The sequence below is a fragment of the Macaca nemestrina genome, chromosome X, assembly GCF_043159975.1.
Source record: "Macaca nemestrina isolate mMacNem1 chromosome X, mMacNem.hap1, whole genome shotgun sequence".
Taxonomy (NCBI): domain Eukaryota; kingdom Metazoa; phylum Chordata; class Mammalia; order Primates; family Cercopithecidae; genus Macaca; species Macaca nemestrina.
The window spans coordinates 132,908,759-132,924,621 of record NC_092145.1 but is presented as its reverse complement, the minus strand read 5'-3'; the positions used below and the strand labels follow the sequence as shown (position 1 = coordinate 132,924,621).

At 36.5% G+C, this 15,863-nt stretch overlaps 1 protein-coding gene across 2 annotated transcripts in view; it reads left to right on the top strand.

Annotated features, from left to right (window-relative positions):
* LOC105499116 (DDB1 and CUL4 associated factor 8 like 2) overlaps positions 1–15,863 on the top strand; it is a 171,488-nt gene that overhangs the window by 91,605 nt on the left and 64,020 nt on the right. The window contains exon 3 of one of the 2 annotated variants that reach the window (XM_011771580.3): positions 5,848–5,924. The exons of the other annotated variant lie outside the window; for it this stretch is intronic. The gene's annotated coding sequence lies outside the window, so the exon portion shown is untranslated. The remainder of the gene's footprint in view (positions 1–5,847; positions 5,925–15,863) is intronic. 2 annotated transcript variants of the gene reach the window in all.

Below are 15,863 nucleotides of genomic sequence, written 5' to 3'. Positions count from 1 at the left end.
CTAGAGAGAAGCATGCTGAAATATATCAAAGCAACTTTCACATATTTAAAGATTCTATATCAAACAGTGCTTGCTTCTAAGCAAAAATATTTACTGTAAAATGATCTGTCAATATTATTAGGATGGAAATGTTCAATGAGCGCTCCAGTTTGTATAGATCTAAAGGTAGTCAAGGGACTGAGGTAATGCCAAGCACAGGGCCTGGGCTATTTGGGTAATCGTTTTTAAACATTCCTTTGGCTATACTAATTAATTATTCAGTGACATTTGCATCATTTTCCCTGGCTTGCCATCAGTTAAAATACAACATTTGCCAAGCATACCACTCAAGAAGATGAAGAACACTACGTTTTCCTACACCTTCCCAACATAATGTTGGAACAATTTCATTAGGTCTTAGACTTTCATTTTAAGAAACTCCACCTTCAAGGTTTCACAGCCATTGCCTCTTTGTAGCTTCACAGAGAGAGGCGAGTACTGCAATGCATTACAATAGGAAAGCCTAAGAAGGATAAATGGATTGAGTTCTACTGCCAGTTAATCACTTTGAGAAAATGGCCTTCACCTATAGCAGGAATAAACAAGGTTGGCAAAAAGTTATTTCTGACTAATGCAGTCTGAAGACTTGTGGCCAAGACAACTACAGGGCAAACCTTTATATTTGATAAATAAAATCCCTCAATTTCAGATAAAGTGTAATTCACAGTTATTTGCTCAAAATCTCTCACATTGCCTTTTCATGTGTCAAATTTGAATTTCCAGTTGGAGTGATAAGAAAAAAATGTCTGCATATTATTTGAATTAGTTACGAAGCTAGCAACTGCTGCTATACTATTTTAGATTGAAGAAAGATGAAATTTCTCCTTAGGACATCTTCACTTAAATGCACAGTTGAGGCCTATCAGAGTCCCCACAAGCCCTGAAGAAGTTTTGGGTAACTTTATCATCCCAGCCCCGCCACACACATACACACACACAAATACACACTCACACACAGTAATATGCACACACTACTCCTAAAGCAAGCTGGCTAGGAAGTATTTTTAAATATTTATGTTAAATTTATATTATTATACTTTATTTTCTGAAAATATCAACCTGAATTTTAGATAAAATTTGAGGGCCAGGCACAGTGGCTAATGCCTATAATCCCAGCACTTTGGGAGGCTGAGGCGGGCAGATCACTTGAGGTCAGGAGTTCAAGACCAGCCTGGCCAATATGGCGAAACCCCATCTCTACTAAAAATACAAAAATTAGCCGGCGTGGTGTTGGGTGCCTGTAGTCCCAGCTACTCAGGAGGCTGAGGCACGAGAATCGCTTGAACCCGGGAGGTGGAGGTTACAGTGAGCCGAGATAGTGCCACTGCACTCCAAGCTGGGTGACAGAATGAGACTCCATCTCAAAAAAAAAAAAAGATTTGGGGTTAGGTATAATATTAGTAAGGATAATAATAATTTGTAACCTTTACTGAATCTTTCTATATGTAGAAAAATTTCTGAGCTAACTTATATATACATATATATGTATATGTGCACATATATGTACACATGCACATATATATGCATATATAATATACATATATATGTGTATATATGTGGTTGTGTGTATGTATATATGTATGTATTATATATAAATATGCATACATATATACATATAAATATATATGTATATATACACATACATACACACAACCACATATACTACATGTATATGTCAAGCACTTTTCTGAGTACTTCACATGTATTAATTCATTTATTTTTCATAACAACCCTTCAGAAAATACAATAGTGTATGTGTATCAATGTTTTATGGATAAGGTAGCTAAGGCACAGAGTTTAAGTATATTGTCCAAGTTTGCACAGCTAGAAAGTAGAAGATTTGAAATACCAGACCAGACCAGGCAGCTTGCCCCTGGGGCGTTTAGTCACTTTCATTTCTTTACTTTTTATTTTATGGGAATATAGTACATTTATATATTCATGGGGTTAATCACCCTTTAATCTCCCACCATAGCCCACAAATTTCCAAACTTTTACAAATATGGATGATTATTAGAATCAAATTAATTGTTGGTTTAGTGAATTAGAATAGCATAGTAGTTAAAAGCATGGATATTTATGTCAGATATACTTTCCCACTTATTATGTTGAGTGACATTTGGCAAGCTAACTTTCTTATGCCTCAGTTTAACAGTTTAATTTTCTGTAAAACTGGAATACAGACCTGTCATTATTAAGAGATTAAAGAAAGTGTGAAAGTGTATATGAGTGTAACTTGTTACATTTCAAAAATAAATACTGATCGACGGTATTTATTTTACTCATTGTGCCCCCTCTGCCTATTTCTAGTAAAAATAAAATTCATATTGGTCAATAATATTAATTTTGTGGGATTTTTCTGCCTAGACAAAATTAGAAAAAGCAAAATACTAGAAAACTAGGGCCTAAAGGTTGATAGAAGCTGGAGAAATAGAATGCATCACCTCTGCCAATGAGAGATAGAGAGCCCAGCAGTAGTTAGTACCTCTGAAAAACCTATAAAGATGTGCACACTGACTTTCTCATGTTCACGTTCAGACAGCATGAAGCCATTGTACAATAATGTCAGTCAGGAGAGAACTTTCCTGTTGCCCTTACTGTTCGTCTCTCCCAATGCTTTGACATTGGCAGGGATTCAGGAATCCGAAGGTGGAGTAGAAATGTTAGGCAGGGAAAGAAAATGTTGCCACCCATATTCCCTTTTTCAAATTACAGGTTTCCACTTGCAGCAGGCCGCAGTTGTAGAAAGGTCAAAGAAGATTTATCTACAAATTGAGATGAAAGGATTGAACAGTATTTTGGATCGGGTAGTCTCAATTCAGAATTGAGGCTTTATTTGTGACTTAGTGTGAACATAGGACTTTCTGCTTTTTAAGAGTAAGCTGAGAAATCAAGGGACCTGCCCTTTTTAACATCCAATGGAAAGTGAACTACACTCACTTATAGGTACTGAAGAGAACAAAAATGGAATTGCTTTTATGAATATTCCATGTGATTTTTCCTTGTTCCAAGTAATTTTTTTATCATTTAAAGTCAAACTCTAAAAATGTGAAATTTGGAATCCAGACCTGAAAAAGAGTAATATTTTAGTAAATGTAATAGTTAGGTTTAGAAGACACAGAAGAATTGGAATATCCAAAACACTCTCTAAAATTCCATTATATCACCTTTGCCTCCATAAACTGTCTCCCATCTCTTAGTTGAGGAAGATAACATGTCCCTTTTTGTCACAATGGTTGCTTGACTGGGAATCAACATCCAAATTCAACGTGACCTGGTGGGGAGAGATACTGAAGTATAGAGCAAAAATAGTTAAAAGAAGCATTCAAGCAAAACTATTTGAAGGAGTTTACTAAAAAACATTGTAAAAATTTTGGCAAATAATCATGAAAACAGATTGTGAAAATGTCAGACAAGGGAAAGTGGAATGTATTTCTAAACCAGACTGATTATTTTACATGTATTAATTTAGTAGAAGGTGTGTATCCAATGTGCTAGTTGGTTAGCTGGCTGAAACTTTAATGGTTTTCTAGTTGACTAGTGCAAACTTGGATGTCATTATGTTAAGCACTTTGAATCATATTGACATAGTATAGAAGGTAGTTAAATTCTTTAAGAATAAGAATGCTGTGTGACTCACATAGCCACTCTCAAACCTAAAGAGTCTTGCTTCACCAAGGCCTTGAGAAAGACATAGGTGATGACAACACATGAAGATTTAAAGATTGCTTTATTGGCTTTAGGCCAGGGATGCTGGTAGGATGAAATGCAATTTGACTGTCTTCTGAGCTTCATGGGATCATAAGGTTGTAGAGCACAGTAAACCACTAGAAACAAAGTGGACATAGTTATCACAGCAGGTAGCACAGAAAGCAGAGTAATCCGCTGCCACGGGAGGCTGTGACTTGCAAAGATCTCTGGCGATGCTTAATTAATCATAAAGTACCTTAAGTTCTGGTTTAATTTGCATAATTAAATGTAGAGCAAAAGAAAACAAAACTTTAGTCCTGCCTTAAGCCAACATGAAAGAGAGTCACAGTTTATCACCCCATTTCTAATCTTGAGTCAGTTCCCAAGCCCAGAGCAATCAGTTCTCAATTCCACTAAAGTCTCCCCTGTAACACCACAATTGAGTACTCTGTATCTCTTTGTAGGCTTCTCATAGTGACTTATACTTATTCACCTGAGTCACTAGGTGCTGAGGCAGGGAAATCCAAATATGTCAGGTACAATCGTAAAAGGCATTGATTAATACTAATTTTTGAAGACACATATGTCACTATAGTCTTGAATAGCAATTTAAAGTGCTGAAATTTCAAAGGAAGTTTCAACATGAATTTACATGGTCTGATATGGAAGTATATGTAAGTATTTGTGTATGTATATATGTATGTATGAATAAATGCATGTCTACTTATACAATATTAGAATCTTAACAATGGAACTGTGTTACCTCATGAAATTTCAAATAAAAGCCTTTTAACCTCATGTTTTCTGCCAAAATAGTGAATAAGACATCCCTGGAGGAAGAGCAGAGATTAGAACCACCTAGAAAGAGTCCAAATAAGTAGGAGTGGTCATTGTCAGCACAGTTTGGTCAGCACAGAATGTTTATGGGACTTGAAGAAAAGCAGTAGATTACCATAACATTAATGAGGCAATGACTCTAACTGTTGCTGCTGTTGCAGATGTGTTTTCTTAACTGGAGAAAATTATTGTAGCTCTTGGCATTCAGTATTCATTTATCGATTTTGTGCATGCATTTTTCTCTATTTCAACAAATTGAGACAACTAGAAGTAGTCTGCATCCCCCCGGGACAAGTTTGCCTAGACTGGCCCTCTTTACCAGCTCTCTCCAGACTTTTCTTTGCTTATCTTAATTTTTTGCTTAAACAAATGCTGTCTTCTTCCTCCAGGAAAAAGAAGAGAGAGCCAACTACTCTACAAAGGAAAAGGGATGTAGTTTGTAGGATTTTCCTTGTTATGAGAGGAGCAGAAACCTAACTGTTGACAAGGGTATGCTCATGGCTAATTCGAAAGACCCTGTTGAAATTGAAATTATGGTGTTCTGTTCAGCCCTAAATATGCCAGATGCTGGAGATGCCAAGGTGAATAAGTCAATGGCTGGCTCTTCTCTGATAAAGGCAGTTGAATTCTGGTGAGGAACACAGAGACATAAACAGATTCATTCCTTCATCCCACAAACACTGAATGTTCACTCTGCGCCAGGAACTATTCTACCTGTTAGACATATAAAGGTTTGAAAAAGTACACATGGTTGATGCACTCCTGATGATTATTTTCTAATAGGAAAAATATATTTTAATCAAAACCCCAAACAAATAAAATGTAGAAATGTCTCTATGTTAAGCTAAGAAAAAGAGAAATGTTTTGAGAGCCTGTGAGAGGAGTTTCACCTGATCTTAGAAGTAAAGGATAGCTTCCATGTGGTGATGAGGAATGGAGGATAGTTTCCCAGTTGGAGAGAATATTGTTCACTGCGGTCCTGTTTGAAGTAGGAAATAATTAATTGAAAACCTAAGGAAGCTTAGTATGATGGGAGATCAGAAAATGAGGCAGGGGTTTGTGAGAAATAAAGCTTAGGAAAAGTAGGAAAAGCGGAAAAAGTGGAGGCCATATCATGCAGGACTTTGCAGGCCAGATTAAGAATCGTGCTCTTTATCCTAACATTATTAAACTATTGAACATTTTCAGCAGGTGGGTAACAGAATATTTACTGGACTTGAAGAACAGTAGATTACCATAACCTTAATGAGACACTGACTCTAACTGTTGCTGCTGTTGCAGATGTGTTTTCTTAACTGAAGAAAATCATATCACATGTGAACTTTCTGACCATACTGTGGAGCGGTGCTAATAAGGAGGTAAGAGTGAATGTAGATAAATCTGTTAGGAGGTTGTTAAAATAATCAGATGAACCATAATGAGATTTATTTCTAGACAAATGATGATAGAGATAGAAATAAATAAATTCAAAAATATTTCAGAGCTAAAACTGGCAAGATGATGATATGAAAGGTGAGAAAGAGGGTTATATCAAAGGTGACTTCTTATTTTCTGGTTTGCTTATCTGCCTGCTTGGCAGTGCCATTCTCCAAGAGAACACTAATGAAAGACTATGTTTTAGAGGAAAGACAAAATATTTTATTTTATTTTATTTTATTTTATTTTGAAGTGTCTATGTCATTTTCAAATATAAGGGGCATGTAAATATATCAAAAGTATATGATATGGAAGTTCCTGAAAAAATTAAACATAGAATTACCATATGATCCAGAAATTTCACTTCTGAATATATAACCAAAGGAATTGAAAGCAGGGACTCAAACATATAATTGTATACTAATGCTCACAGCAGCATTATTTGCAGTAGCCAAAAAGGTGGAAACAACAAAAATGTCTATCAACAGATAAATGGATAAACAAAATGTGGTATATATAGAATTGAATATTATCCATCCTTAAAAAGGAATAAGATTCTGATTCTTGCTACAACATGGAAATAACATGGAAGAACCTTAAAAACATTGTGCTTTGTGAAATAAGCTAGACACTAAAGAGCAAATATTGTATGATTCCACTTATCGGAGGAACCTAGAACAGGCAAATTTGTAGAGGCAGAAAGTAGGATGGTGGTCGTCAGGGGCTGGAAGGGCGTTATTTCATGGGTATGGAGTTTCAGTTTGGGAAGATTTTTTAAAGTGCTGGAGATGGATGTTGCTGATGGTTGCACAACAATGTAAATGTGCTTAATGCCACTGAACTATATGCTTCAAAGTGGTGAAAATGGTAAATTTTATGTTATATGTATTTTTCCATAATGGAAAATGTATGTAGATCTGGAGCTCAGAGTCCTAGGCTAAAGATATAAATGAAAGTGTCATCATTGTGTTTATGACAAGTGAAGTCATGTAAAATTGTCTAGTTTGAATGTATGTGGATGGAAATATATGATGGAAGGAAAAGAGAATTTAGAACTAAAGCTGATGAACTCAATAATGGCTATGGGGAGGAGGACTGGTCTTCAGAAAGGACAGGGATGGGATGGCTAGAAATGTGAGAGGAAGACAAAAAGAGAAAGGAGAAAAGTGTCAGATAAGTTAAAGGGAGTGAATATTTCTAGGAGCCAAAGATCAGTAGTGTTCCTTGCTACTTGAATCCCTCTTGGTGGAAGGATTCTATTTCTCATTTATCTTGAAGAGTCCTCCTTGGGACTGTAACGCTATAGTAGTTCATTTTTGCTGTAAGGCAAAGCTCTCTGTAATTCCAGTTTGAGCTTTTTTTTTTCCCTCTATTTAATTTGTCATAGGAAATTACCCATCAAGCCACAGATGTGGTTTGAAGAAGGGGAAGTAATTTGGCAGGAGTAAGGCACTCTGGATGTATGAGCTATCTGCCTATGCAAATTACTAATGCCTTTAGAACCTGCTTGGGCTCAGTGCTGTTTTCACTTGATATTTAAGAGCTTCTGAGTATAGCACATTTTACGGCTAGGAGAAATAGATTGTATCCAGTTCATGACAAGCAGCTGGAGTCAGATATCCCGGGACATTGTTCCCCGGGCCTAAGATTCAACCTCTGTGAGCTGATCCAGAGCTCCTTCTCAAGAAGAAAATAAACTTGGTAAAGCAGGCCTGACTTTGCTACAGAAGTCTTGGGTCCTCATCCGCTATTCTTCTTTCACGGTTTACAGTAGGCTTGATTGCACATTGCCACCTGCCTCTGACACTTCAAGCAACACAGCATATGCTGTTTTATAAGGATCAGTTGGCAAAGATATTTGTCCTGTACCTTAGACCAGCTAGAGAGGCATTCTTTGCTCTGAGCCCCACTAAAATGAACAGGCTCTTGCTTTATCTAGCAAATAGATCTAGCTAGAACAACATTAAATGACACATTTCTCAAATACCTCAAGGGGTACCCCAAGAATGTTAAGTGGAAATCAAGATGTGTAAATATATCCTTTATTTTGTATCAGATGAACAAGACTCCAGAAAAAATTTCTGGGGTAGTAAAAAAAACTCTCTCTCTATCCATCCCTGGCACGACAGTCAAACATTTAGGGTGCCATTTATTTCTTTCTTCCTAGATCCTATAGCAAAAATTCATCACTTTAGAGGTTCATCAGAATGACCTATAAGAATGTGAGTTTGTTAGGGTCCCTATGGACTAAACAGTGGCACAGAGCCTAAGAGTTGTCATATCTCTATGGCAGGATTGTGAAAGTTTGCTCCTGCCCTGCAAGTCCCAAGGTAATAAAACCGTTCTACAATGCAGTTGAGTTAGAAAAAAAAGACTTCATAAAGCATGTCAACCACTGTTGGCAGTCATGCAGGATCATAATAGCATTGTTAAAGTAAGCATGAGTATGAATGTGTATGAGAAAAAACAATAAAAACACTCTGTAAATCACTTCTCTCCTTTTGCACAAAGTTAGAAGTAAAGAATAATAATTTTTAAAAATATCTTAAGTACTGAAAATTGTATTCACTGAGGCTTGGCCTTCCCTTTCTACATTTTTTTCTATACTTCACAGGTTATCTGTCCCTATCCCTATTTTTTTGTTTGCCCATCCAATGCCAGTGTCCGATTTTTCTCTTAAACTGGAAAGCATCGAAACTCAAGCCTTTAGAATAGTTGAACGACTGACTAATTGACCTCCTTGCATTACCTCAGCCAAGAATTGGCACTTTAATACTTTCAATTGTTATTTGAAAAGCTGTGTCCTGTAATACAGGAATTTCAGGCATTGCCAAGCAAGTGGAGATACATTTGAGATCTTGATACGTTTGAAAACTCTTTGTCTGTGAAAAGAAACTTGATTTAGTCAGTTTTAGGTGATTAGATAGCTGGATCCAGAAGGTTAAATCTGCATTCTTGTTCAGTTAGAAGCACACTCTGGGGAGATGAAGTCATTCAGGGATAACTTTGCTGAAGGTTGGACTGAAGATAATGCTAGAGAAAAATCAAGAGGTTCTCTGGCCAATGATTACTGAACAAAGGTGGAGTACTGTTTTAGAGGTAGGTATCTATAGGTTGGCTCATGCCTTTGAGCTGGGCTAATGGAGAAGCCTTTTACTCAGCAGTGAATAAAAGAAGCAATCAAGTCTTCTGTGTAAGTTTGGGCTTGACACAGCAGTTTATAGCAAAGGCAAAGGTAGAAATTAAATACACACAAACACACCACATGTTAAGTAAGCAGACACCCTGAGTCATTATAGACTGTACAATAAAGTTAAGTGTAGAAAGAAGGTAAAGTGGTGGCAAAAGTAGAAACAATAAGTAGAAGTAGAGACAGGGAATAGGTCTGATGTAATATTGTATCTCTAGATTGTGAGATATTAGGTCTCTTCTCTCGAATGGGTGACAAAGTAACCAGGTCATTAGAGCTGCACTGCCCTAAATGTAATTCATGTTCTTTGGGAAGTCCACTCTAAAGTGTTATCTCACTAATTAAAACAAACTAAAGCAACAAAAATATACAGTACATCTATTTCAGTCAAGTCAATCATTTATTGTATATTTCATTACATAAAATATATCAGTCAGTAGTAATACATTTTATTTAAGAGCTCTATATTTACCTTATGTGATTGGATTAAAATTATATTGTCGTAGCTGAAGTAATATATCAATTCTGTGAACAATTTGCTATTAAAATAATTTTCAGAAATAGTCAACATTTTAAGCATTTACTCTCTGAATCTTTCTGGACCCCAGATTTCTTATTATAAGTGATCTAAACTATGTGATTGCTCAGATACTACATATTTTCTAACCCCAAATTCCCAGAGCCTATTTTTACGCTACAAAAATTAATTTTATTATATGATTAACATGTTGTAGAAATTCAGAGAATTATTTGCAGTCACAGAATATGAAAATAAAATGGAGTCGTGTTTCTTGGTTTTTTGTTGTTGGTGGTGGTGTTTTTTGAGACAAGGTCTCACTCTGTCACCCAGTCTGGAGTGCAGTAGTGTGATCATAGCTCACTGCAGCCTTATACCCCTGGGCTTGAACAATCCTCCTACCTCAGCCTCCCAAGTAGCTGGGACTACAGGCACGCACCTCCAGGCCAAACTAATTTATTTCATTTTTTGTAGAGAGAGGGGCTTACTATATTGCTCAGGCTGGCCTCAAATTTCTGACATCCAGTGATCCTCCTGCCTCGTCCTCCCAAAGTGTTGGGATTACAGTCATGAACTACTGTGCCCAGCTGGTTTTAATTTTAAAATGAGACTCTCCAGACACGTAAAATCGTTTTTTAAGGTTAAATTGATGATGTATTTAGTAAATGAATTTTAAGAATGGTCTCTGAAGGTAGGAATTTCTTATGAAATTAAGGAAGGATACACAAATATTGTAAAGGATATACGATAAAACAAAATACAATAATTTGTTTTTTAAAGAGTATCCAATAATGACATATTATTCCCTTTTACTTTAGAGTAATTTATTTTATCTGGTTTAGACCTTCTTGATAAAACTCTTCTGTCTATTTAATGAGTAAACACCTCACATTTGTCAGTAAATTTCATTTATGTAATGGAATTATATTGTTTGTAGTTGTAGATTAATAGAGATTAAATTTCCATATGACAAAAGATTATGGGTCATTGTGATTCAAGTCAATGCAAGTTCACGATGTTGGCAAAATGAGTATTTTTATATGTTGTTTAAGCTGCCAAGAGTCTTCCCAGAGTCCTTTATTTAAAGGAAGAAGACTGTATTTCTCAAGAAAAAAAAATCCTGTAAAGTTTTATGTGCTTTATATTCACTCTTTGTCTTTCTGACACATTTAATAGTTCCTGTTAGAGCCACAAGATATTGAATTGGAGGTTCTGAGTTGGGTCACTGCTCTATTTGAATAATCCTTTAAAACTTTAGTCCTCACAAACAAGCAGTAGCTGGCAACTGTTACAATGATACCCAGCCACACTTCACATAAACATGTAACAGTTTGTCCAGAGATCATTATAAACACATACTAGGCTTCTTTGAAACTAGTGTCTTCAAAAAGGACTAATTAGTAGCTGAACGTTGAGTACTTCTATAAAGTTTTGTCCTCCTAGCTTTGAGCATTCCTAATCTAAATTTCAGTTTCTTACTGGCAAATCTTTCTTTTTATGACATGAAACAAAAGGAAAAATAATTGGCTTTATCTGTGCTGATTTACCAGTGGTCACTGTTGAGAGCTTCAAACACCCTTCCCACTGTCAGTCTCTGCTCTTCACCATTCTGCTTCATATTATTCATTCAAGTGGCATGAAGAGGGGTATGGTGGCTGTGGGATTTGAACCATCATTGAACAAGATATGGGAAGTGAATAGTATTTGCTCACCATGACTTTAGTTTTAGTTTCACCTTCCAAATTAGGCTTCTATACACTTCTTAAAGCTTTATTTAAGTTGTACTTTCATCAACATACACAGTAGTAACAAAGCCCTTTCTAATAGTCATTGTATTAGCTACCTTGTGGCTGTTAATGTTCATGCTCCTGCAAGATCCTTTCAAATCCCTTTTTGTACCATTTACTTCCCTTTCCCTTCCAAGCATCAGTACTAATGTACAGCTCTTTAGTCCTCAAGCTGCTGAAGGGGCTTTTGCCCACAGGTGAAGAGATTGTAAAGCATCTGGGACATCTGAGAGTTGATATGCTCATCCCTCCCAGTGTGGCCTTTAACCAATGACTGAACAGTGTAGAAGTATGAAAGTTCACTCCCTTGCCTGGTATAAGGATAACTCAGACATAACTTACTCTCTAGAGTTCCCCAGGAGGATCACGCTGAAGCTATCCTCTGAGGGTGTTCACCTGAGATTGCACTGTTCCTTGGCTTCCACTACCTCCCCTTGGATCATTTTCTTAAATTAATCAAACATACATCCTCATCTCAGAGCCTATGTTTAACTTAGGATACACCTATAGTAGAGACCTCACTGTCATGTCAAAATATCGCCGCCTAGTGGCAAGACTAAGAATATCGGAGTTCTTTGCATTAACTGCATGACCTTTCACTGAATACCTTTTTTCATTGAATACCTTGCATTGAATACCAACTGAAAGTAGTGAGAGGTATCCAAAGAAGACAGTGCCATTATCTCTACCCTCAAAGAGCTAACGATGTCTGGAACCAAAAGAGAAGCAGTGACAGCAAACATGACCACAGGTAGGATTTGCACAGCTGTGTCATTAGGAAACAAAGAAGCAGCAGTATGGGAAGGAGGGCCATTTTCTGAGCATCAGAGTCACAGGATCTCATCATCTGAGATACGTTAGACACTTATAGCTCCTATCCCAGCATCTATTTTCATCAGAAAAGACTAAAGCAGAATTTTATATGTATTAAAACTCATTAAGTTGTTGCAGGCTTAAATTGCAAAGACTAGCTTATGCCCAGTGAAAGTAGGCTTCATAGTGGCACAAATAGGTAAAATATACAGGTGGATGATAAAAAAGAGGTTGAGACTAGTCCAGAGACTAATAGCAAATGCAACTTCCCTAATGAATGTCAGAACCATAAATATGCTGCATTTAGGGCATTCAGAATGTACGGTGAATCCTATTACAGTAGATGGAACCATGTATCATGAATGTATGTCAAAAATGACTCCACTTAATATAATGTTCTACATGGTAGGACATCTTTGATGTGAACTAAATATATACAACTGTATAGGCCATCAAGTCCAAGCTATCCATCTACATAGATATGAGCTCTTACATATGATTCTGCAGACTTGTTTTTAGCATTTTAGTGACCCAATGCTCACTCACTCATATTACCGATCTTTTGTAGGCCAGCTGAATTACAAACATTGTGACTTTCCTCCATTAATCTTATACCTATCTTTACCTTTTTATCTTCTTAGAATGTCAACTCATGTTTACTTTCACATTCTGTTTCTGATGAGACCCTTTTGGTCAATATTCTTGGGAATCACTGTAGCTAATCAGTTTAAGAACAGGATGCAATGTCCTCTCATCAGCATTGTGCACTAAGCTGAGACTCCACGGCATATCCCCTTCAATTTAGAGTATTATAAAGAAACTTCTTGCTTTGAAATGGATACCTCATGAATAAATCAAGAAGAGTTTTTGTTTTCCAATTCTATCTGAAAGAAATATGTAAAAAAAACATCGAGGCGGGAAAAATTTAAGTGACAAGATAAAGAAGTTTGATATTGCCTCTATCATTCTTAAGAAAGGAGAACACTAGGGGCAGGCCGTTAGAGAACATCTGTCAATAGTTTAATAATAATTTGGGGTAAAGAAATAATTTGTGGGTGACAAGACTTTGTACCATAAGACAATTTCATTCAATTACTGTATCAATAACTGCGTAAATTCATGCATTTACAACCAACTTATTTTTTATAAAGATGCCAAGAGCATACAGTGGGGAAAGATAGCCTGTGTCATAGATGGTTCTGGGAAAACTAAATATTCATAGTCAGAGGAATAAAACTAGATCCCTATCGCTCACTACACACCAAAAATGAACTCTAAATTGATTAAAAACTTAAATGTAAGACCTGAAACTTTGAAAGTATTAGAAGAAAACATTGGTGTAACACTTCAGGACATTAGTCTGGGCAAATATATTTTTGTGTAAGACCTCAAAAGCATAGGCAACAAAAGCAAAAACAGACAAATCGGATTACAGCAAGCTAAAAACCTGCAGAGCAAAGGAAACAATCAGCAGAGTGAAAAGACAACCTACAGGATGAGAGAAAATATTTGCAAACTTTCCATCTGACAATGGATTAATACCAAGAATATATAAGGAACTCAAATAACTCAATAGCAAAAAAAAAAAAAAATCAAATAATCTGATTTCAAAATGGGCAGAATAACTGAATAGACATTTTTCAAAAGAAGACATATAAATGTCCAACAAACATAAAAATGCTCAACACTAGTAATCATCAGGGAAATGCAAATCAAAACCACAATGAGATATCATCTCACATCAGTTAGAATGGCTAGTATCAAAAAGACAAAAACAAGACAAAAGCAAAATAGATGCAGGTGAGGATGCAGACAAAGGGAAACTTTAGTACACTGTGGGTGGGAATGCAGTGTAGTAAAGCCATCATGAAAAACAGCATGGTGGTTCCTCAAAACATTAAAATAGATGTATCGTATGATCCAGAAATTCCACTACTAGTTATATATCCAAAAGAAAGACAATCAGTACATCGAAGAGATATTTGCATACCCATGTTTATTGCAGCACTATTCACAATAGACAAGATGTGAAATCAACCTGTGTCCATAAATAGATGAATGAATGAAGAAAATGTGATATATATATATATATAGACAACAGAATCCTATTTGACTATAAAAAATAAAATCCTTTCATTTGCAGCGACATGGAACTGGGGGTCATTATACTAAGTAAAATAATCCAGGCAAAAAAGACAAATATTGCACATTCTCACTCATATATATGTAGGAGCTGGAAAAAAAAAAAGTGTATCTCATGAAGATAGAGAATGGAATGGTGGTTACCAGAGGCTGGGAAGGGGTTGGGGATGAAGATAGGTTAGTTAATGGCCATAAATGTACACTTAAATAAAAGGAATATGTTCTAGTGTTCAAAAGCAGATTAGGGGTCCTATTGTTAATGACAATGTATTGTATTTTTCCACATATCTAGAAGAAAAGTCTTCAAATGTTCCCAACAGATAGAAATGATAAATGCTCTGGGTCAGTGGTCCCCAACATTTTTGGCACCAGAGACCGGTTTTGTGGAAAACAATTTTCCTACGGACTGGGTTGAGGGGTGGTTTCAAGATGAAACTGTTCCATCTCTGATCATCAGGCATTAAATTCTGATAAGGAGCACACAACCTACATCCTTTGCATGCGCGGTTCACAATAGGGTTCACGCTCCTATGAGAATCTAATGCTGCCACTGATCTGACAGAAGGTGGAGCTCAGGCATTAATGCTCGCTGGCCACTCACCTCCTGCTGTATGGCCTGGTTCCTAACAGGCCACGGACAGGTACCAGTACATGACCCAGAGATTGAGGACTCCTGCTGTAGGTGATGGACACCCCCAAATTCCCTGACTTGATCATTACACAGTCTCTGCATATAACAAAATATCTTGTGTAGCCTATAAATATGTATCAATTATTATGTGCCCATGAAAATAAAATAAAATCTTTGCACAGAGGGAAAATGACTGTCTAAATGAAGTAAAATATATTTATCAAAGTTCTTGATCACGTTGTTATTTTTAGAATAAAATGTACTTGAGCAACAGGGGGGAAACCTGTTCAGTGAATAAAGTTGCATGAGGAAAAATACAAACAGATATTCAAAACTTCAAAATAAGGTAGCAAGAGAAACTAATATCAATAACTAGTTGCAAGTACTGAAATTCTTTTTAAATAGCAAAAGGCAACTAAAAATCATCCTTAAACTATATCAGCAATATAATAATAAAATCCACATGAATCTGGGAAGTGTTAAAAATACAATGATACTAAGGCATTAAGAAATCAGGGCTGGGCAGAGTGGCTCACGCCTGTAAACTCGACACTTTGGGAGGCTGAGATGGGAGGATTGCTTGAATCCAGGAGTTCAAGACCAGCCTGGAAAACATAGCAAGATCCCCTCTACAAAGAATTTTTAAAAATAGTTGGTCCTGGTCATGCATGTGTGTAGTCGCAGCTACTTGGGAGGCTGAGGCAGGAGGATAGCCTGATCCCAGGAGGTGCTACACTCTGGCCTGGGTGACAGACTGAGACCCTGTCTCTGAAAAGAATAAGAGGTCCTTCTGTCTTTATA